This window comes from Trachurus trachurus (genome assembly GCF_905171665.1).
Source record: "Trachurus trachurus genome assembly, chromosome: 3".
Taxonomy (NCBI): domain Eukaryota; kingdom Metazoa; phylum Chordata; class Actinopteri; order Carangiformes; family Carangidae; genus Trachurus; species Trachurus trachurus.
Genome location: NC_139893.1, coordinates 20,751,240 through 20,775,100, shown reverse-complemented (window position 1 = coordinate 20,775,100; position 23,861 = coordinate 20,751,240). Strand labels below are relative to the sequence as shown.

Here is a 23,861-nt window from a genome sequence, read left to right as displayed (position 1 = left end):
CAAATGAGACGAGAATCACCCACAGTGAAAAAAACAAACAAGTAGTCAGCAATAACTTAACCACCTTCACATTATACATCACTACTACTGTCTGCTGCAGCGACATGATGCCTAGCTCACCCACCAGAGCAAGTTTAATCTTCTGTGTTAAGAAAGTGAAGCACATTTGAGTCCATGCACTAACTCACGTTCTATTATATTTAGTGTTGAGATATTATGAAAAAAAAAAAGTACGGTTCCATGCCCACCCACCAAGTACCACCCCTCAGCGCTACGGTTGCGGTTTAAATGCAGTATATAAACGCTGGTCTTGTGGTAGACGGACGAGGAGAAAGGTGAATAATGTCAGCCGTGCCATCTGAATGTCCACTGACCATCTTTATTTTCACTGCAGGAAGCCTTCAAACCCAACTGTACTCATCTGAAATTTGTTTCTCTGCAGCTATTACAATTCATGCAATAAAAACAGTACAATGAACCTGGGTGTGGAGACATGTTCTTAATGAGTGTTGCCTTTTGTCTGCTGTGCATGAGTGAGTGGTTATGCTTCGCGAGCGGACTTGACGTGGAGGGTGTGCGTTGCCGTGTGTGTGTGTGTGTGAGTGACAGACATGATGGAGGTGGGGCGTCCGCGCGCAGAGTGGCGCGCGTGGACAGTTGTAGAGGAGCACGGGGACACAGCACGCTCTCCTACCCTGCGCCTGCCGGTTGTATTTTTTTTCTTGATTTATCTCCGGGACGCTGTAGACATAACCCAGGTAAGATGCAACAACTTAATTTAAAAGAAGGCTAATGGCGACTTGTTTAGGCTGTACAACCTGAAACCCTCCTGGCAGTCGCCTCATCGTTACAGGGGGAAGGTTTAATTGTTGGTGAGCTTCAACAAAAACGGCAGAATGTGTGTTTTTTTGTCTAAAACTTTCCACCTCTCGATTTTCCTTCAGGTTTATTAAAAGATGAGCATTTATCTAGAGTTGTGAGTAAAAAAAGAAAAGAAAAAGTGTACTCATGTGGCCTTTTTCACCTGGCTGCTCCTGTCGCCCGGAGACTTGATGTTGAGTTTGGTGCATGTAGCGAGCTCACTCCAACAAAGATGCCGCCAAGTTAACGTCGGCGCCCCAGAGCTGAGCTGTGTGCGTATATTGAGGATTTGTTCGGTCATGTTGTTTTTTTTTTTTTTTTTTTTGTCTTGTGTCACCGGTTTGACAGTAGCTCGAGTCGTGTGTCTTCGTGTTCTGCACTTAAGGAGAAATGAACCCTGGTTGAGCAAGATGAAACCGTATCGCAACTGTTGTTACTGCTGCGCTGCTGTGGTCGTGACGTTTCAGAGTTTTCTTTTGGTTGATGCGCCGATAAGCAGTCAGCAGTGGAAAACATACGGTCTACCAGTCATCTTGTGTTGTCTTTTGTCAGTAACTTGGTGTTCTTCCAAATAAGACTGACCCCCAAATATTTTCAGGACAGGAAATGTGTGTTTTTTTTAACAAGTGTAGACAAAAGTGCTGCCTTGCTGTTTAAGATGCTGACTTGAAAGAGTTCATCTTTTCATATCTGTCACGTTAACATTTTTGCTTGTGGGCTAAACAGGACCTTTTCTGAGTCACTGGTCATTTTCGTCAATAGAAAATAGAAATGCCCTAGGATTAGAAAAGATGCAGCTGGTTTATTGTTGCAGTTACAGTACAGGGTTGTCCCTATACCTCCTTGCTCCACAAATGTCTTTCATTAGATAAAACAAGAGTTTTAAATGTGAGCATTGTTTGACCTGCATTGGTCATACACAGTGGTATCTAGACAAATCAAAAGGGTGCAGTCATCTCCTTTGTTTAATCACTGACTTTTAATATCCTACCGCAGTGCTATTGCTTAAACTGTGGAGCTGTGTCATGAGATGGCATGAGAAAGCAAAGTCATTCACTTTTAATTAAAGCAAAAGATCATCAGCCTCGAAGGGTCAGTTCACCCCTTTTTAGAAGAAAACAAATCATGCTCAGTGAGATAGCTTTGATTTAATTGTTTAGATCTCGGATTTCTACTGTTATACCCAATATAAAAAGGTGTAACTGAAGTGTGTTTTGGGCAGGGTGATAGTTATATGGTCAACTTGATGTTTTGTTATGTAGATGACAGCTGTGAGCAACAGTGGTGCCTTAAGTCACTATTGCTCTCCATTGTTTTTTATTAATTCAGCTGTGTGCGGCATGTTGTTGGCATGTTACTCTGCATGGTTGCTGACCACTGCGAATTAGCGATCCGACAGACAACAGGAGATCAGTTTAGGGTCACAGATCTTACTGGTTGGATTTCTCTGAATTGTATAGCTGAGAAAATATCTTGTGAATGCATCAACTACTAGAAAATCAAAGTGTAGCTGTGCCTGATCACGGCTGTTTGCCAAAGCTTAATAGCTGTTGCTGTTTGCACTGTAAACTGAATTCCTTGTTTTATGTTTGCAGAGAATGGGAGCAAGAAAAATGTGCAAACCTTACAATCGGACGGTAAATACTGGCAGTGTAATTCAGTGCACACATTTGGCTTCATGTTTCCATCCATATGGAGCATACATAGTGCCACCATCTGCATAAGTATGACGTACGTGTGTGTGTATCATTTTGATGATTACATCACTAATCCCTGTCAGTTTTGCCCTAGTAGATGGAGGTAGATTATGGAGGGTTACCAGTAACTGGGTTTCTGTGAGGAGGACAGAGCATCATCACTTTTAATAGTGAAGCCAAATGTCCTTAAATAGTGAGGGTTACAAAACGGGTTTGTTTCCTAATGTCTTTGAGGAAGAAAGAAAAAAATTCTGAGTGAGGGAGCAAACAGGTCAATGAGTCGTGACGCATGAAACTGATTTGTTTGAGTAGAATTGGTGTATAAGACTTCAAAGTGTCACCACAGAAAGATGGGGTTAAATTCTTGGTCATGGATCAGTGGATCAATGCACCACCGCCATGCATAGACCGCCGAATAGAAAGGCTGTAATCTAAATTGTGACACATACATTGGCATTTGCCACTGGTGTGCAATTATCCATTGTGATGCTGTGATGTATCTCATTCTGACATGATGGGAAGCTTGTTGTGATTGTGCATGTTACTAGATTGATTTTACAGTTTGATGGATCTGGACAGGGGCCGTCTGTTGAGGGTTGTGCATCACAGCTCCCACAAAAAGAAACAAACAGAAAAACCAGGAACAGATCTGCACTGTTCAGAGTGATGACAGAATCTACTATCCTCATTGTTATTTTGTGACGAGTCTCTTAATAACCAGTGGTAGAGTTGTTTTGTGTGTCTTTTTCCTCTGTCATGCAGCCTCAGCTGGTCAAGTAGGCAGCAGAAAGCCTTGTTTTCCAAATTGAGTTTTATGTTCCTTCCGGGACTGTCTGTATGACTTGACCAAAAACAGCGCTTTTAATTTAGAGAATCTTTAATTTTTAGATTATATATTAACTAACTGTGTTGTTATGTTCTGATCCGTGGTTAAAACATTGATGCATTTGGAGTCACTGGGACAAAATTAATCGGATCGTTTGAGCATTTGCGGGCTAATGTTCATAATAGACATCATCATAAGCAGTCTGTATCTCGCAGGTCTGGGTTTATTGTTTTTCTGTCCAGGTTTTGACCATGGCTCCTTGACAACTGGTGATTTTCTCTTTTGATAAAGTGCTGATCATAGACTGTAAAAAAAAAAAAAAGGTGCTGATGTAGTCTGACTCCTCATGAGTTGGCACAGCTGTACAAATCATACTCATTAGTGGCCAGATTTGTTGTTTTTACACATATCCAACAACGCGAAAGAGAATGCTGCAGATTTGTTTAGCTTACCAAAACACACACACACACACACACACACACACACACACACACACACACACACACACACACACACACACACACAGTATATACTAGGGGTGGGCCAAAATATCGATATGGCAATATATCGCGATACTTTATGCCGCGATACGATATCGATATTCAATATTTAAATATCGATTTTTTTTTTCCAAAAAAAAAAAAAAAAATTCAAAAAAAAAATTTTTTTTCAATTTTTTTTTCAATTAATAAATCATGTTTCAGACCTAAATCCAATTGAAATATGTTGTTGTAACTTGCACTTGTATAAAATGGCATGGATAATTTGAATTACATTGTTTTGACTCAGTTTGTCCCATGAATTATCACTATCGTCTGATGTAGATACAACTCGGATTTTAAGTGACACAGATATCGTGATGTATCGTGGATGAAATTTCTTGCAATATATCGATAATCGCAGAATCGCTGTACCGTGATATTATCGTTATCGTGGGTAAAATATCGTGATAGTATCGTATCGTGGGGTACCTAGTGATACCCAGCCCTAGTATATACCCAATTTGCTAATACACATGCATTCTGTACATGCACAGTCTGTACTTGACAATGACAGTGACCTTGACAGGAAATATGAAGAACCTCCACAGGAAATGTGAATGTGAGTTCTTGCAGGTTTTCTTTAGACCTTGTGTTGACACCGTCTTTCAGGCAGAGACACACGCGCCCTTCTTGTAACTTGCTTTCAGTATCTCATAATCTGAAGAAAGAGATGTTCTTTGCTATGCAAGAAAGAAAAAAATGTCTATTTTCTTATCCTATTAGAGTTATTCATGAAGAACTATACAATCACATGGAAGCTGTATCTTAAAGCACTGCAATAAACTCCACCTAGTACAAGCGATATCTGTCTTTTTAGAAGGTGTGGGTCAGGAAAAACCTACTCAACCTCTTTCAACTGTGACTTCCTTCCTATGTTGGCGTCAGTAGAGACGTGTCACCCAGGTTAGTCCTCTACACACACTCACACAGACTGATTGCTCACATAATAGGCATTTTGTGTTGTCATTAGATGCAGTGGTTCGTTTGAAATGATTCTACTCTCTCTTAGCGCTGATTATTTCCTTCCCTCTACCTCTCCCCCACTCTGGCATCGCCTGTCTCTTATGTCTCATCTTTCATCCTCACTTACACTCATCCACTTTTGAGCAGGCTGTTTGCTCTCCCACCTCCACCCCTCACCCCCACCTCCTCAGGCTTGAAATGAGAAGGCTTTCTCTTGGTGGACAGCGTGCTAATCCCTGAACACACACTGGGGACTAATCGGACTCATTAACTCTGACTCTGGCGCTCTGAGCCACAGATCAGTACTAATCCCTTCTCACCACAGTCCTTTCCATCCATATTATAAATGCTCTTTCTCTTTTCATGTGCTTTTTACCGGCAAATTAAGAGAAGCGAGTGAGCATCTTACCCGTACAAAGAGATTTTGTAATGCTGTTGTTTCGTTGAGTAGACCCAGTGATCCTCTTTAATCTTCACCTCAGAATAACTTTTAGAAACATGGTGTTCATCATATATTTTTGAAAGCACCTTACAATGTTAAACATGGCAAGGATGTGAAAGCAGAGAAAAAACATTGGTCATCATCAGATCATCAGTCAGAGCCACACTCACTGGAGCGACCAAACTCCATGGATTGTTCTCTACACTGATTGAGCTTGTTTGATCTATTTAAAGTGAACTGAACCTCGGCTCAGTATCTACTGGTTGAAGTGAGTGAGGTTAGAGTGTTGGGTGGAGATGACCTTTACTTTGTTGATGCCTCTCTCATTATCACTCCCAGGATTTCCCCTATATTGTGCAGTGAAAACGTAGGAAACTTCCCTCTGTAGAAAAATAATGAATACAAGCAGGACACCTTCGGGACCACATTTCCTAAAAGCAAAGCTCAAAGGTCCCCGTCACTGTCTGTCAGCATCCAATCTGGAGCTGACCCAGTCCCGCTGTTTTAAGGAGGAATCTCCAAGTAAGCACTTTTATTTTTCCCCATACGTTGAAAGCTCGTTTGTCTCATTTTAACCTCTTGAGGCTTTGAAATATATGACTTTTGTCTGTTTACAACCACCTTAAAGGGATAGTTCACCCTAGAATGATCTTTCGCTCATTATCCAGGGGTAGACAATAAGGGAAATTTGCCACAGGCCCTCTGGGCCAGTGGCTTTTGAAGATCACTGGCCCCACCATTCTAACCACTGGCCCAGGACAATAGGTATCGATCCCCATATTAACGAAAAACAACATATCCCAGCCAATTCCTGCGGTCTCGCCATCGAGGCTGGAACTTTCTGATACCATTACTAGTCAATTTCCAACATTCTTGATACTTATTCAATACCACGATCTTGTAGTTTCTTGAGATTTTGGGGGATTATTTTGTTATATGTATTTTAGTGATTATGTATGAGTTGGTATATTTGTGTTTAATTTTTGTATGTTGTTATTTATTTGAGTCTGATGTAAAGGATTTATATCCTGTATCAGATATTTTTCATTCAATTTCATTAAAGAAGGTCAAAAAAAGTGCTTTTAAATTCATCAGGCTACTTTATTTAATAAATAAATAACTGTTTCACATATTTAGCCTCCACTGTGGTTTAACAATGAAGTAAAAACAGAGTTAAAATGGTAAATATGCCTCAACACAAACATGAAGTTATGTAGTCATTACTTTTATCCTCCAAGTAGTTCGGTGATGTAACTGTTGTTCTCATTCATTCACGTTTAGGCTGTTTCCACAGATTGGTGCAAAACTGACTCGTTGTTTCATTTTCAGCTCAGTTTTGCGTTTACACACGTTTTTTTGTTGTTGTTATTATGGTCTAAATGTCACGTGACGTGCCACCGCTGTGGCGCACACCGAACAGCTGGCGCCCCAGCGCGAGCTCTGGCCCGTGTGTAACGTTCGCGTCGGTCCCGACAGGACTCGACCCGACGCGCTGAGGAGGAGGGAAGTTTCATGGTTAAGAAAAAGGTTTTTATCGGTTCTTGTGACGACCTTCTATCAGCAGCAGTGAGTGAGCTGGAGCTGCAGCTGCAGCTGCTTGCAGGTGGTGCTGACGTGCCAGGGCACAGCGCTGGCTGCGCACAGAAAGTAGATGTCTCTGTCGTTGATCGGGTCGGGATCTCTTAGCACTAATTACCGAGACAATTTGACAGTTATCATTTCAAACCACAGGGATTTAATGTGAAATTAGATTTATTTATTTACTTGTTATATTTTTTTCAAGGCATTATTTTCACTGGCCCCACCGGGCCAGTGTTTGGAGCGTTCTGGTGGCCCTGACGGTTTGAAAAGTACGTCCGGGCCACCGGGCCATTTATATTGTCGACCCCTGTTATCTACTCACCCTCATGTTGACTAAGGGCTGGAAGAATTATCAGAGTCCACCGTCCCTTCTCTTAGTTACAGGGGGTCTCGGCGTAGCAGTGAATTTCAATGCAACGGTTGCAAAGGGACACCGGAGCTCTTCGTAAAAAAACACACACAAAAAAACATCCAAATACCTCCATGATGCTCGTATGTAATGTCCGTCTTGTGCTGAAGCCCCAAATTGCGTAATTGTCCCGAAAAAAAATTAAATAAGTCTATATTTTAAGCTTGTTTGTAGCGGAAGCTTCTCGTCTTCTTCTTCTTCTCCTCTTCCTGGTCCGTCCAAATATCGCGTGATTTGCGCCGGCGTCATTGCGGTTACTGCGAATCACGCGATATTTGGACGGACCAGGAAGAGGAGAAGAAGAAGAAGACGAGAAGCTTCCGCTACAAACAAGCTTAAAATATAGACTTATTTAATTTTTTTCGGGACAATTACGCAATTTGGGGCTTCAGCACAAGACGGACATTACATACGAGCATCATGGAGGTATTTGGATGTTTTTTTGTGTGTGGTTTTTTTACGAAGAGCTCCGGTGTCCCTTTGCAACCGTTGCATTGAAATTCACTGCTACGCCGAGACCCCCTGTAACTCAGAGAAGGGATGGTGGACTCTGATAATTCTTCCAGCCCTTAGTCAACATGAGGGTGAGTAGATAATGAGCGAAATATCATTCTAGGGTGAACTATCCCTTTAAATGAGCAACTTAAACATGTTAAAATCCTAACTGACTGTGAAAATACTTGGTACAACATGGCAGTCAGTGCCATTATAAAACCCTGCAAATGCGATAATACTGTATGCTGACAGTGTTAAACCTGATCCATATGTTAATTCAGTGCTCCAGACCAACTTTTCCACTGGTTGCACTGGTGCTACCAACTTTCTTAGTTGGTCACAGCAGCATGTGATTTGATGCAACCCACATTTTTTGATACAGTGTGAAATGAATATGGCCAACTAAGATATTGGTTCTTCCATTGGCAATGACATGGACATGGACAATCTTGCATTCTTTGTAGACATTTGGTGTCTTTTTTACGAAGGAGGCTCTGTTACTTCCTCTTTGTTCAAAATGTTCACCAAAAATGTGACATTATACTGTATCAGTCAATTTCAATATTGAAAAGCAGTTACATTCATGATTTTTGTAAAAGCATACTGACTTAAAATTTGTTCTACTGAATTGAACAGATATGCAGAGCGTTTGCTGTAACCGCAGTAACTTGATCCCACACCCTGCCTGCATGTGCACGGCCAGAGAGGAGCGGCAGAATAGATGACAAAATGGATAAATCTCACTTTACACGGATATAACTCATTTCTCTGTCTTGATTGCTCGTGTGCTGTCACTGTCTTAAGTAAGCAGCTATGAACTGCCTTATCTGTGGGACAAACTGGATTGTTAAATGGATTGTGCGTGTCATTATTACATACCATGCATCTACAACACAATATTGATGGGCACCAAAACAATATAATTGAATAATGAACAAGGACTCGCATAAATGTGACCCTATCTGATTTTAATAGGGAGCAAAACAGTGGCATATGTGATAGTTATACTTTTTGATTTTTGACATAATAAATGAATCAAGTTGTGACATGTGGCTTTAGGTTAAATACATCTGTATCTGGAACTTTCAACAAAAAATTAATTTCCTGTTCAGAAGTCCACCATGAAGACAAAGGTGCATTGTGTTTTACAGACCTGTTAGGCTTCATGTTTATTGAAAAACAAATATGCAGCACAGTGACTCCTCTGTGGTTGGCACTTTTGTCTCTCCTCAAGGAGGTCTTGGGTTTGAACCACCTGACTTGGCAGTTAGGTACTATAGGCCTGATATGCAACTCTGCACATCCTGGGCAAACACTGCAGAATCTACTCCATTATCAACCTGCTAAAGCATAAAGGTGGACAGATGATGGAGACCGAGAGGGAAACATTGTGAAAGACGACATAGCCTACAACAAAGATGTTTGACCAGACACTGGACATTGTATTTCATGGTTGACACCTTGACCTCATAGGCCAGCAGGGCTTCCTGAAAACACTGCTTTTATAGGGGGATAGAAGAGCCCTGCTTTTTTACTACTTCCTAACACACACTTCTTCTTCCTGATCCCACTTTTTTCGTGCACACTCTGGGTGTGCATTCCTGCCACCACAACAAAAGTGGCACTGTATTTGCCTCTATTGTGTTACAACTAACCAACTTTTGTTGGAAGTGTCCAGGTCAAAGTACTACAAACACTGGGGTGACGGAGCCTTTTTTGTTGCTGCTCCCAGACTCCTTGCCGAAATGTGTCTTATTTCTGACCCGGGCCTCTTCAAATCTAAACTAAAAACCTATTTATTTAGGATGGCTTTTAATACTGTTACGGTCAATTTCGTAGGTTTGAGAAGGGGGGGCTGCCATATTGTGTAATGTTTTGATTGGTTGCCTGGTTACCTGTCCGCTTAAGTCTGACGTGAGCGGAAGGAGCAAGGGATGCTGGGAAGACGCCAGAGTGGGAGCCGCGTGGAGACAAGGCTGCAGCCCCGCTGAGTAGTCAAGGGAACTTGACGATGAGAAAGGACACGTATCACCTCAAGATTGAATTATTGTTTAGTTATTGTCTCGTCCACACACAAATGAACTGAGAAAGCCACGAAAAAAACACTGTTGCGGATTCTACCAGACTCTAGGGTTTCAGTAATAGAAATATGTGCACCTGTGTCCGCCCTGAAGCCTAGACTTGTTTGTTTTTAATTGTCTTTACTTATTTATTTTTATTTATGATCTGTTGTAAAGCACTTTGGGTCACCAGAAGGGTTGTTGTAAAGGGCTGTATAAATAAAGTACATAACATTTACATTTACATCTATGTTGTAGGGTGAGGTGCCATATTATCATGTTTCTGTCTGAGTAGGTCTGTGGAAATTGTATGAAGTTGATCTACAGTGACATTTTTTCCAAAGGCATGTGCCTCAACATTTACCACTAATGCTTTAAAAATGATTGCACTGTAGCACCCAGAGTGAATAGATCATCTGTATATTACCTCATATACCGTATTTGTATTGTATGTTCTATTGACATCAGCTAGCCTCTGTTTTTTTAGTCACATTTGTTCAAGACCGCTAATGTATCTTGCCCAGGAAAGCTCTTCAGGGGCCATAAAAGGCTGTGCCCTCTTTTACTTCAGCTGTTGGTAGAGGATCAGTGCCACTGAGATGGGATGTTTTGGAGGGCCATTAGAGAAATGCCTCTTCACCCTATTGTCTGTTAAATTGTTCCATTTCCTCAGCAACTTCTCCGCCCACAGCCCCTTTGTGAAAACACTAATTACAATCTGCCTTCAGCAGTTTTTTTTCTCATAAAATGTATTTCAATTTCAGCACACACTCAAAGTGAATCATTTATTTATAACCAAAAAGATGCAATCAATTATACATTCAGAATCCTAAATCCTTGTGTAATATGCCTATTATGCACTCACATGAGATGATGTGGATTCATACGAAATGAAATAACCTTGTGTGTCTAGATCGAACGTCGTGTCGAATGTTGAAATACCCTGCAGCCAGTATGAACCGACGCAAGCCTCCTGTGAATGCTCGTTTGAGTGTGGATGGTGCAGATGTGTGGGTGTCTCGCTCTCTCTCTTTTCCCCATTTCAATTTCAGTATTTTTTTGTGCTTGCTGTGGTTCAAGGACATTATGTAATGCTTATGAGAGCACCCCATCTGGAGAAGTGCCATTGAGACGCAGAGTTTGCAGAACTCAGTTAAGAGCTGAAAAACAGCTTACCTGTGAAAGACATTAGCAACTGTGGACGGTAAATGAAAAGAATGATTTTTCAGTACAGCAGGTAAAAAGGCAGGAGGAATCTTTGTGACTGCTTGAATAACAATTTTAAAGATTTTTGATACATTTGATACATACATTGCCTTTGTCTTAGGCAAATGAAAATGTACCGGTTGGTGCTGCTTTGTGTGGCTATTGTATGAGTATGTGCGTTTGCTCTTTCAGAATAGGGGCTCGTGGTCCTTGGCTGCGTCAATACGCCACTTGTTGTGCAGGGCTGGTTAATGAGTGATTAGCCAAAATTGGCTCTCTGTTTGAGAGGAAGAGCTGGTAGATGACCTAACAAAAAAAAAAAACACATTCAGTTAGAAGAGATGCAACTGGATAAAGCTTGGTTAGTAGTAGTGGGCTGTAAAATCCAAACCAGCTATCAAAGTTGTATTAATATCACTCACGACAATGTTACTGTGACTGGCTGCACAAAACATGTTTTTGGTCAGAGATGAAGAACACATATTAAATGAAATAAAATAAAATGATGAAGTGATGACATAAAGGTTAGTCTGATCTTTAAGGGCGCTTTCACACCTAATAGTCCGGACCAAGGTCCGGACTTATTTTTATCTTTTTGTTACATTGTTTCCATATAGTCCAGTAAAGTTCGCTTTCACACTGCTATTATGCCAGCGGACTAAAGGATCTACCGACGTCATGTCGTCATTACCCGCAAGGGCTGCGCCTGCTTATAATAGTCAGTGATTGGCTTGTGGATGAGCGTGCGTCTGACATTAGCGCATAGAAAGTGCTCTGAAAAAAATAAAATAAAAATATGTGTAAATATTGCTGGAAAGCACGCAGTGGTTTGTAATCGCGGTGCAGAAGAGTGAGTTTGGAGCTGATGAAAGGAGAGAAAAAAGAGGGTCGTGCCGCAGCGAAAATGCTCTCATTGATGAGAGCAGCAGCGATCAGCTGTTTTGTGTAGTGGAGGACACACACGTGCGCACACGCGCGATCCTCCTGTCAGATGCGGCTGCATCTCTCCAGGTCACTTATGTGTGTGTCTGAGTGTGAGAGAAATAAAAGCTCTGACTTGCTGGGGCAGACAAGTGTGCAGACGTTGCTTGGTGTCATCCGCTGATAAATACCCGTCTTTTTCAGACTTTTTTCGGTGGAAAAAAAATATATTCGGTCAATGTATAAAAAAATAGGCCATATAAAAAAAATGCATGTATCATTTGGGGATTTATATTAACCCGTTTAATCCCAAATTTTTCCCTGCAAAATAAGTGCATACATTTCACTCCTTGGACCTCCCTAACACATAATATGTATGCTTTTTTTCATTTCATGTTGGTTTTGTTAGTGAAAATTTAGGTTTTATACTCGGCAACAATTGTTGCCGGTGGGAAACTGCACAGTCTAAATTTTCACAAATTCTATAATTTGACCTATTTACACATATAAAAAATTAAAACTGACACTAACATGTGAAACATATTTTAACAAGGCATGTACAAATGTGCATCCTAGAGGAACTTCTGCATGTTTACCTTGACCAAGGACTACACCTGGGCCCTGTCCTATAGGCTACTGTTAGGCGGATGTGTGTGGACTCCACAATAGGGCTCCATGTAAAACATGCACACTGTGGGTGAAACAAGGCTCCACAACTTGCACTCAAACCAGATTGGTTTGCCACTGATAAACTGACTGCTGCCATACTTGCCATAATACTATTATTACCACTACTACTACTACTACTAATAGTAATAATAATAATAAAATCCATATGTGAGCAGAATCCCATGAAAAGTCAGCAACTCATAAATGCTCCAAGTGCCTTCCGTTGGTTTGCATTGAATAGGCATTTGACATCTCAACAGAGAGCTCCCTCAGAGAAGGATACATCAGCAGAACAAATCAACAGGGTCCGGGTTTAGTTTGTATAGCCTACTGCAGTTGGACCGTCACAAAATCTGGTATATTGGATGTGGCTGGTAACCATGTCACAACACACACACACAGCACACATCACTTTGGGGTCTTTTTAGGTCTAGAAGATCCAAGACCTCTGATATTTTAAGCTGTGTAGAAAAAAACACAAGATCAATAGAATAAACAGCTAAAACCTTTGACATCTCGCATAATGCTATGTGACTATGTGTTATGCTAGCGGCAACAATTGTTGCCATGCTTACATCTACTCTCCTTATGATCAAAATATGCATGCAGGCATATAATTCTCATTACATATCTGTAGTAGACCCTTTAAAGAATATATGTACAAAAAATGTCAGTTATATCTGTTAATTAAAGTATTTTATTTACTTCCTCATATACACGTTTGAGGCAGACATCTCCCCCAAGAGGTGTAAGCAGGAAGTAAAGAGGCCTGGTCATGTGACCTTTCGCACTATTTACATGAAATTGATACAATTTAGAGTAGACAGCATATTATTTCATTTTAAAACTTGCATTAGATGCCCAAAGCTAAAACAGCAGTTTTAGAGCTTCCAGAAGTTAGAAGAAATGACTGGCAACAATTGTTGCCGGTGGGATTAAACGGGTTAAACACTCTACTGTTTAATTCCGTGTAAACGTTTACAAGTGTAGCCTACACTGACACACCCATCCCTCTGACCAAATCTGGATATAATATATTCTCCTCTCCCCAAGTGTCGCCGCGGCTCCTCTTTCCTTTTTTTCTGTTTATTTACTTTTTTCGGCACGAGCGAATCTGACGTGACTTCCTGTAGGCTATTTGGTCTGATAGTTTGAACCTTCCAAAAAAATGCTTTCACACTACGCAGCAGCGGACCTTGGTCCAGGATAGTCCGGACCGAGACCACCTCCTGAGGCTGGACCAAAGACTCGGTCTTTAGTCCGGACCGTGGTCCGGGGGAGCTTTCACACCTGTCAATTTGATCCGAACTATCTGGAAAGTCCGAAAGTCCGGACCAAAGGAGGTAGGTGTGAAAGCCCCCTAAGTCTTTCTGGGACCATCCTAAAATATGGCTGTCAAAAGGCTGCGGCCAATAGCTGTGTCCCTTACATACCTCAGACAGGACATATGGCTGAAGGTTTCTTTCACTTTCACTTTATTCTCAGGACCACATACGTGGTATGGAGCACAAACAAACATTAGACAATACAAATAATCAGACATGGCAAGCAGACAGTGGGGCTGTACATACTTTGTACATATGCATCTCTGGCAACAACAGATCTAGAACAGATTCTAGATCATGCCTCCATTTTAAGCACTTCCTGCCTGTCTACCTATTGGTCCTCTCTCTAAATTGCTGGTTATCAAATGGAGCCTGTGAAGTCCTAATCTCTTAACCTGGTACCTGGTGTTTAGGCAAGGCAAGGCAAGGGCACGGCAATTTTATTTGTATAGCCCGTTTTTACAAACGGGGCAGGGAGAGAAAGGAGTGGTAGGGCCCAATTGGTTTGGTTCCAAGTCTCATGGTAGTGCTAGCTTCTTTCCAGAACTTCCATATCACAGCTTTAAAGGGGAACTATGTAAATCCGGTCGCTTTTCCACTGTTTTGCTAAACCTCCTCCTGGCCATGTGCATTTGTTTTCAACGAAACCGGCGAGAAAGCAATCCATGGAGCGGTGGATATTACATTATATTATATTTGTGTAGTCTTATCTGTCATAAAGAAGAGATTACGGGTTACGGGGCGTTTGTGTTGTGGTGCCACCGAGACGAGAGCTGGGACACCGGGTCAGAGGCACTGATCTGGCAAGGTTGGTTTTCGGCCAAGAGATGCTACGTGGAGGGCAGAGAGCCTCCATTCTCTCCGTAAGAAGTTACAAGTCGTTTATTTACAATCACAATTAGTCCGAACTCCGAAGTTGTTTAATTAAGGTAGAAACGTAGCATAGTTAAGATAAAAATCTTGCATTGATCCTCGTTAAGAGCAAAATTGTGTCCTTAACGGCTACGAGTGAGCCGCCTTTCATCCATGGATTGCTGAATTTACTAAAGTCATTGGGTTGATATTTTGTCTCTTTTGTCAGTTTGGTGTAAAGCATCTACTGGCACCATCTGATCTATCTAAATATGGGGTTCATTGCTCAATCCCCGTTGCCGGTTTTGCTGATGCATCCTTTTGACCTTCAAGGCAACCACTGTCTTAACAAAGATGTTATTTCTGTTACGGTGCCACTCAATATTCACACACAGACGCACACTCACTGCGTCCTTTGTGAGACTGTCACACGGGCCACTGCTGTCACCATTTGGAGTGCAGTAGTCCAATGGAGCAACCCGAAACTTTAGGCTCAGATGTCACAGAGTCATTGTGACACTAATGAAGTATATTCAGCTAATCTATCATGATAGTATCTTGTCTTCTAGTTGACACAACAATTGTTACAAAAGAGCAAAAAAGTTTACAATTTACAATAATATGTTCGCTGAAGTGGATATTCATTTTATGTATCATCATGTTTAATAGACTACATTGAAAATATAAGAATTGTATAAGAATACAACTTCAATGCAACAGGAGTAAGTCCACCTGCAACAAGTGATTCTGCAAGTCAGTTTTCTTGAGATTTCAATCTGAGGCTAATTGCATCAACAAGGTTACAAAAATAATCCACCAACACCACAATTTTCACAATTATGGCCCAGGTTCAGTCCGCAACATAACTCCACATGGGGAGAAATGTCCGGCCAATTTCTACATGCAAAACACAATTCTTTACAAACTTGGGTAACCACTCTACCAAACGACACTTTATAAACAATACAAAAAGTAAAAACCTGGAGCTTATGTCCTGACTTGAATCCAATAGAACATTTTAGAGCATTTAAAGGAAAGACTTTAAAACCCTGTCAAGCAAAGAGAAACTGAAAATAAGCAGGACAACACATCTCCACAGATTTATTCAAGACTGGTACTATCCATGTTCAGGACTATGAAATTAAGTTGGACATACAAAATAATAGAGAAAAATAAAACAATTAAAGGTGCACTGATACTTGTACTTGATTATGGGCCTTTCATTATAATTTTGTTCAATTAGTCAAACATTTCTGTTTGTTAAGATGGGTGTCATTCTTTCAGGACCTTGGCTGTAATTACTTAACCTTTTGGTGATGCTGATGGGAGGCATATTGTTAGTTAATTTTGATGTATCACTGTTGTTTCCGACTTAAATAATTGGTTGTTTTCATAACAGCATCCATCTGTGACTAATTGTGCTGCTGCTGCAGGTTCCCCTTTTATTAAGCCGTCCTTGCACCGTTGTTAGGGAAATGAGTCACTGTTGCCAAGGAAGTGAGACGATGTGCGGTCGACTGTATGTCACAGGGTACGGTTGGCCTTCACTGGAGAGCTATCAGAGCGCTGAAAACCCGTGTGCTTGTTTGACGTCGGCGCTCTTAAGAAATGCATTTGGATTTGAGGAAAAAAAAGAGAAACGGGGAGAGCAGAGTAGCAAGGTGAAGAGTGGGAAAAGAGGAGGAAGGACAAAACTGTAGGACTGATTAAAAAAAAAAGTTAGTTTGGCTCATTAATGATATTTTAAAATGTCATGCCTTGATAAGTGGTGCAGTTTGCAAACAGTTAAACACGCACATACACACATACCAGAATTACTTTTACAAGTTACAAATAACATTGCAAACCAGAACTGGTTTCAACACTCTAAAGAGAAAATCACTGTTTAGCAAATGCAATTTAGTTCAAAGGAACATTTGCTAACAGTAGGCTCTCTCTGTTCCTCTTTCAGATGAAGCCTGTGTTATTTAAGAAAATGTGTGTGTCTCTTAATAGTGTGAAGATTTGAATGTTGAGTCTTGACATTTTTTGGAAAAATACAGGATTCAGTCTGCCCTGATGGCAATAAAAGAGCAGTATATTACATTCTCGTTTTCAGGTTAACACAGCTTTTGCCAGTTGAAGTGACAAATGTCTCCAACAGTAGGTCATACCAATTGATGCTTATTAATGTTAATTCCATGACTAACCTGATAACAGACTAAAATTACATTTGGCTGTCTTTATGCCCGTGTGCTCTCTGCAGATGGTGTCTGTACTCAGCCAAAGATTGTATGTGAGGCAGGAGAGGCATCACTCTGTGACACTGACTGCTGTACAGGAGGACGTGAGTCAAATGTTTCTGTAAACCCCAGCAACTCCATCAGAATGATCGCTCTTCTCTCTAGCAGACAAGGTTAGGTCATTTACTGCTGTTGCGTCATCTCAGTTACACTTTCACTCTTATCATATAAAATATGAACTTCATGTTTTCCAACCAGGACCTCAAGCAGGATCAAATAGCTTCTGAAAAATATGTGTAAGATAAAGTAGGCTACAGCTAAAAAAACAAATTCTTTCAACATTCGAATATATTAGTATCAGATTGAACTTGAGGTCAAAGAAACCTGATTGGCTGTATTATTAGTTTTGGTTTATCCATAGATGTGGTTTATTTAATATAGACCATCACCACAATTACCTGTCAAAATGAAGGATCACCATTAACGAGCTCTTGAACAATAACTACCCTTTGCCCTTGTTGAATATGCAGACAGAGCATCCTTCTTAGTTCGGTTTGGGGTCATACCCTCAAAACATACAATGAGCTCTCACACCAAGATGAGATTGTCTATATGCAGCACAGACTGAGACTGTGACTCATATTTGGGAGGGGCTGAAGCAAAACTCCAGTCATCTCGAGCCAGTGCTTTTGAGAAACCCTGCACAGCAGACAGATGCTCAGTGGGAGGAACTTCGCCTTCACCCAACTCAGCCAAAACCTCTTCTTCCCACTCAGCCACAGAAACCCCAGGAAGGGTGCTGCTGCATGTAGAAATTCCTGACAGTGTGGCTGTTCAACAGCGATGCTTTCATACACATTTCTTGGATCACAGCAGGCAGCAAAACATACTGGGTGGCTTTCACAAAACTTGTTACTATAGCCACAGTGCGTAGAATAGGCCAACATTGAGAGTCAGAAAAAGTAGTAAAATGGTAAAATGAGCTTGCGCATAATCACTTTTCTAGTTGCTAGGACGACTCAAAGCGCTTTGCACTCATTCACCCATTCACAGGCGCATTCATACAGCGCTTATAACTGCATGTTTTTGTGAGAGACCCATTGCTGTTAGAGGGGACTCCATGATTTTATTTTAATTTTCTGTTAATGTAGCCTATTATTTTTATACATGGTTAAACTGATTCTGAGCAGTTGGGAAATAGAATGTTCACCAACAGGTAGCGCGTGTAACTGTCATGGTTACTTACCAGAGTTCTTTTCTTGTTGCTATGGCAATTCCTGTGGGACGGAGAGACGGGAAAGAGAAAGAAACATTGTAACGCCGTAGTTTTTGAGACGGAAACGAGAAAGTTACATTATAGCGCAGCAGTTGTGTGAAGAGAATAAAAGGACCAGATGTGAGACCGAATCCGTGAGTCTGCCTGCTGCAACATTTTTCTTGATATCTAAGCATTCACACACACACACCGGTGATACATTGGGGGTAAATGTGTGTTCAGTATCTTGCCCATGGACACTTCAGCATGTAGACTGGAGGTGTCGGAGATCGAACCACGGATGGTTAGTGGAAGACCCGCTATATCTCCACAGCTAGGCTACTCATAGTAAAGTGTGTTATTGGAGAACGCCGGAACCAATATAGAGCCCACTGTGAAGTGGAGGCTTGAGACTAACAGTCTAGTTGTAAGTTGTATGAAAAGTCCGGTACAGGAACAAATATTGTAAAAGTGCTAATGAAGATGTTTAGTGGAGAGACAGGGATGCTATTAGTTGAATCCTCAGGCTCCCTCCCTCCAGTCATCCAAAGCTCCAAGGAGGCATTTGAGGTAATGAGATCCCTCTGTGCTCCGTCTGCGTCACTCCCACTGTCTGACCTCTCGGCTGCTGCACAGCTGTAATTGAAGGCTTAGCAGAATGTGCCATGCCATGCAGTGCTTATAGCACATACAGCAAGCACTTCTTTACTCTGTTGCACACATACAATCTTTTTCCTTAGCACAGCTATTCTGAACATCTACAGCAATGAGTCACTCGATCACCCTTATGTTGGGCCAGTTACTGTAGTAAAAGTCTGGCTCAATTGAAACTCAATCAGAGCTCCAGACTGCCCCTCACTGGGAGCATTTTGCCCCTAAAATTTGAGACAGTGCAAGTAATGTATGTGAAGCCAATGAATTTACTGGTACAGGTGGCAGGCCAATGTGTGTGAAGATCATGAATATTGCTTTGCAAGTTGATTCAAGGTGTGCATGCCTAAATTTTCTTCTTGTGCTCCTCAAATTTTAAGTTTGGGGCCACTGTGCTCCCAGTACAAAAAGTTAGTCTGGAGCCCCTGTCAATTTAAAATGTTGCCCTTTGTGCCCTTTTTACAATGAGCATCAAGCAGCCACAGAGAGTAGTCAGCGGGCCAGCTGTGAAGTTTGTGCCTTTAATCATGGACAATAGCAGGAGTATTCCAAGGCCCTGATGCTGAATGTACTTGTCGATTGGCGTGGGAGGAAGCCCATGAAAGCATTGTGATGCAACACTGCTAATCGCCGAGCCACCAGTCTACCATAAATCAAAGTTTTATAGCCTACTGCTGGCCCCTGAGAAACTCAACTGGGGCCCTGGGGGTTTAAGTGCTTGGCTCAGGGGAATCCTTGTGAGCGATGTAAGAATATCACTCAGCGCCCTGTCTCCTCACCCTGCCTCACTCCTCTCATAATAGCACTGTTGGCCATCAAGTCGTGTACCTGAACCGCATTGTTTAGCTTTGGCTGGTGTAGTGTATGTAGGTGTGCATGAGGGTTTTTATGGATGGGGTCTCTTTTGATAACTCTCATTAGACCTTCATATTTCAGGAAGAGCCAGGCAGCTGTTGTAGTTTATGCAGGCAAGCTTCCTTGCATGCACATTTCCATTGATTCAGAAGAAATCTTCTTTCTTCTTTCATTGTTTTATGTTAATTTGTCTTTCTTTCTTTTCTATTTTTATGTTATGAATTTCTGTATTATCTTCTTACTCTGAAGACCACCACTGTTGTTGTTTTTTACATACAGTAGGGGAGGTATTTTTATAAGCCTTTTTTGGCTTCTACCTCTCCTGCACAATGTTTAATTTTACTATTTTCATTGTTTATGCAGGTTATATAATGTACAAATAAAAAACTAAACTAAATCTGACATAAACTTTCAAATTTGCAATTTGGGAGATGTGCAAATGTCTGACAGGGAACACACGATAATTAACTGAAAGAAATGCAACCCATGAGTAAGGAGCACGCTCAGACAGGCTGCTGGTGACAACAGAAACAAGTTTATTTAACCCTTGTGTGGTGTTCATATTTTGGTTACTCAGCCAGTGTTCGTGGGTCTGGTGGACCCGCTACATTTTTGGGTCTCCAAATCAACACAATCAAACAGTTTTATGTTAAAATACTCAACAGATGTTTACTTCATCCTAATTACAAGCCATATGAACAGCATATATGGTTAATATTTGCCCTTTACCTTTGTTAGATCACATTTATGAATTAATAGGCTACTCGTTTTTTGTTAGTTTTTTTAATAAAATGTAATAAAAATAGAAAATCAGTTATAATCAAGATATTTAAATCAACAAATTTACAAATGAAGCAAAAAATTTTCATAACTATTGATTTTGAACTTCATTAGAAATGTTACCTATTCAGGCCAGTTGACATAACTCAAGATGAACACATACAGTAACCATCAGCCCCATTGAACACATTGCCATTTCACACCAGCCTATACAACACATGAGGGCTGCCCCTCATGTGTTGTATAGAGAGTTTTGTGTGGTTTTTGTCACTATCAGACTCTGAATCTTCAGAATTGTGGTCCTCACATTCTGAAACCTCTTCTTCATCATCAGAAGCTTGTCTCTTCCAAAATCAATTGCAAGGCCCTCTCAGCATATAATCTTTTGGCCGTCTTGATCAGTAGTGATCAATTGGGGCGGGAATGGCTCAGGCCGTAGAGCGGGTCATCCAGATGGTTGCTCTGTCCTAGTCGCTGTCGTAGTGTCCTTGGGCAAGACACCTTACCCACCTTGCCCCGTGTGAATGTGTTTGAACGTGTATGAATGATCATGGTGGTGGTCGAAGGGGCTGTTTGGCGCGAAATGGCAGCCACATTTCCGTCAGTCTGCCCCAGGGCAGCTGTGGCTACAGACGTAGCTCACCATCATGTGAATGTGTATAAAATAAATAATGGTTTCTGTAAAGTGCTTTGGGTGCCATGAAAGCGATATAGAAATCCAAGCAATTATTAGTATTATTTGACAAGGAACCACCCTGGCAAAGGTGTGTCCCGCCCCCAATTTGTAGGTGGGACAGAGTATGAGTGCTTGAATTTTGCAACGGAGACACACACACACACACACACACACACACACACACACACACACACACACACACACACACACACACACACACACACACACACACACACACACACACACACACACACACACACACTATCAGCAGCCCCAGACAGGAGGAAGAGGTACACAGGACCTACACTTTCCATGCTAATATTAGCCCCGGGTCCAGTGGACCCGAACACCCTGTATGTAATATAAACGTGTAGGGGGGTCTACAGTATGCGGTCATTGAAAATGTGTTCTGATATATGTTCTTCACAGAAAATGAGCCAAGGCCAGTGAATCTGAGTTTGAAAAAATAATGTATCATTTCATTTTTCTTTTGATAAAAAATGAAAACGGGTCCCACAGACCCGAACACCACACAAGGGTTAAGCAGCGTTAAACTGCTGCTGAGTAGCTAAAGTGCCTATAGTGTTACACAGTGTTTTGACCAAACATGGAAACAATTGTTTTGGATATTAATTCAATCAATGTATTTTTGGACATGGTAAATACAAAACAGTAAAAGAAGCATTAACAAAGTTAATGGCCAGAAATCTAACTTTTCACTAAAATATCACTTACCTTTCTCCATGCCCCTCAGTAATATTTTCAGTATGCTATGCAAATGCAAACCTGCATTTTTATAAGTACACCTTATGTAATGTAGTACTTTGAAAAAATCAAGCCAGAATCTCTATTAATCTTTCCCATTTATTTACTTTGGGTATCGTTCAGGTATAGTAAAGCGCTATATAAATACAGACCATTTAGGGTGAGTGTACCTATTAAGCCCATGTACCATATAAGCCCACTTGTGACTTCTGAGTCAAATAAAAAAAAAACTACATCACCATTTTTGCTGGTTCATGGTTCTTCCAATGAAGCAGCTTGTTACATAAATTATACTTTTTATTCTAAGCAAATCAGATTTCTCAATCTTGAGTTATCGAAGCATATGTGTGACATGTGCCTGCTGCTCCCGAAGAAGTTGCAAAAGAACTTCAGTGATTTTGATGCCCTGAAAAAACAATATTTATTCCATATTTCTACTCCGACTTTAGCTAAGTACTCATTTGTTACCAAAATTTAAGAGATTAGTGCTTTAAATAAAACATGTGTTAGAATTTTACTAGAATTAGAAATAGTTTTTCTTTTGAATTCAAAATATGCATTTTAGCATGCTAGCAAACAGCCCACATGCTGCATCTATGCAGCCACTGCATAGCATTGTTCATTGCCATGACATAAAGCATGATAAACATGGATAGTTTACATTTTTGTATGCAGAATATCCTATTGTATTGTTAAATTGATAATACATATGAATATTTATCTTTATTTATTTTTTAATTAACATTTTTACCAAGTGGGCTTAAAGGGGACAGTAGCAAAAAAATCACACCATTTAGGGCAGATGTAAACGAGTATAGCTAATTACTTAAATACATGATCAATTAATACTTTTCATGTTATCTTAGTGCAGCTTATATAGATTCATGTCATGTAGTTGTTTTTAAATGTCATGTGTGTAGAATAAAAATATTCTGATTTTTAACCAGTAATTCACTGATGTTCCCTTTAAGCCCACCTGCCCCCATTAAGCCCACTGGCTGTGTTTCAATGGAGAGTTTCTTCCTTTCGACTTTTGAACCATTTTCCTGCCTAAGTTTGACCTCACCTAATCAATCAGCTTCATAATTCAGATAATTAAATACCCAAATTTAAATATTAGTGATATTGCATCGGCCAATTCATTCATTTTATTAATTGTTTCTATTTAAGCTGTGTTTTTATGTTTAAAAAGTTATTTGTTTAGTTGTAAATACTGAAATTGATTCATTTATTATCCTTAAAATAGTATTGAACCAGGAAACTGTCTTTCTCTCAGTCATTGGGTCTTCAGAAATCTAGATAAAAACACTTTCAACCAGCTGGCTGGACCAGAAAATTTGGCCATATGTAAATGCCAATTGTATAATGTAGGATAGAGATACAGACAAAATGACAACAGATATTGAAAGCTTAAGTACTGAAGAGTAATTTCCATTCTAATTTTTATTTTGTTCATGAATAGTTTTTTGGCTACATTCCAAAGAAGACATGTTGTAAGTTTAGCTTTTTCGGTGTTGACAACACAGCAAATAGGCCGATCATGCCTATTTCAAATGACATTTACAGGGCCGAGGAGAGGAGTGGAGACAAAATGAAAATAGCTATTGAGAGCTAAGAGATTACATATTTTAATAGAATAACTTTGGATTTTTAAGATTTTAAAATATATATATGTATTTATCAACAAATCATGAAGCGGGCTTATTTGGAACACCCATGGGCTTAAAGGGTACCATAAGTACCCATTAAGCCCATGCCAGATTTTTGGTATATTTTGACAAATTAAACAATAAAAACATTAAAAATTG

At 40.5% G+C, this 23,861-nt stretch overlaps 1 protein-coding gene across 2 annotated transcripts in view; it reads left to right on the top strand.

Annotated features, from left to right (window-relative positions):
• Positions 1-656: 656 nt before the first annotated feature.
• The window catches only part of adcy7 (adenylate cyclase 7), a 68,476-nt gene continuing 45,271 nt past the window's right edge, over positions 657-23,861 (top strand). The window contains exons 1-2 of one of the 2 annotated variants that reach the window (XM_083993754.1): positions 664-758; positions 19,259-19,313. The gene's annotated coding sequence lies outside the window, so the exon portion shown is untranslated. Of the gene's footprint in view, positions 759-19,258; positions 19,314-23,861 lie in introns of both variants that reach the window. The other variant, XM_083993755.1, reaches the window with a different exon arrangement.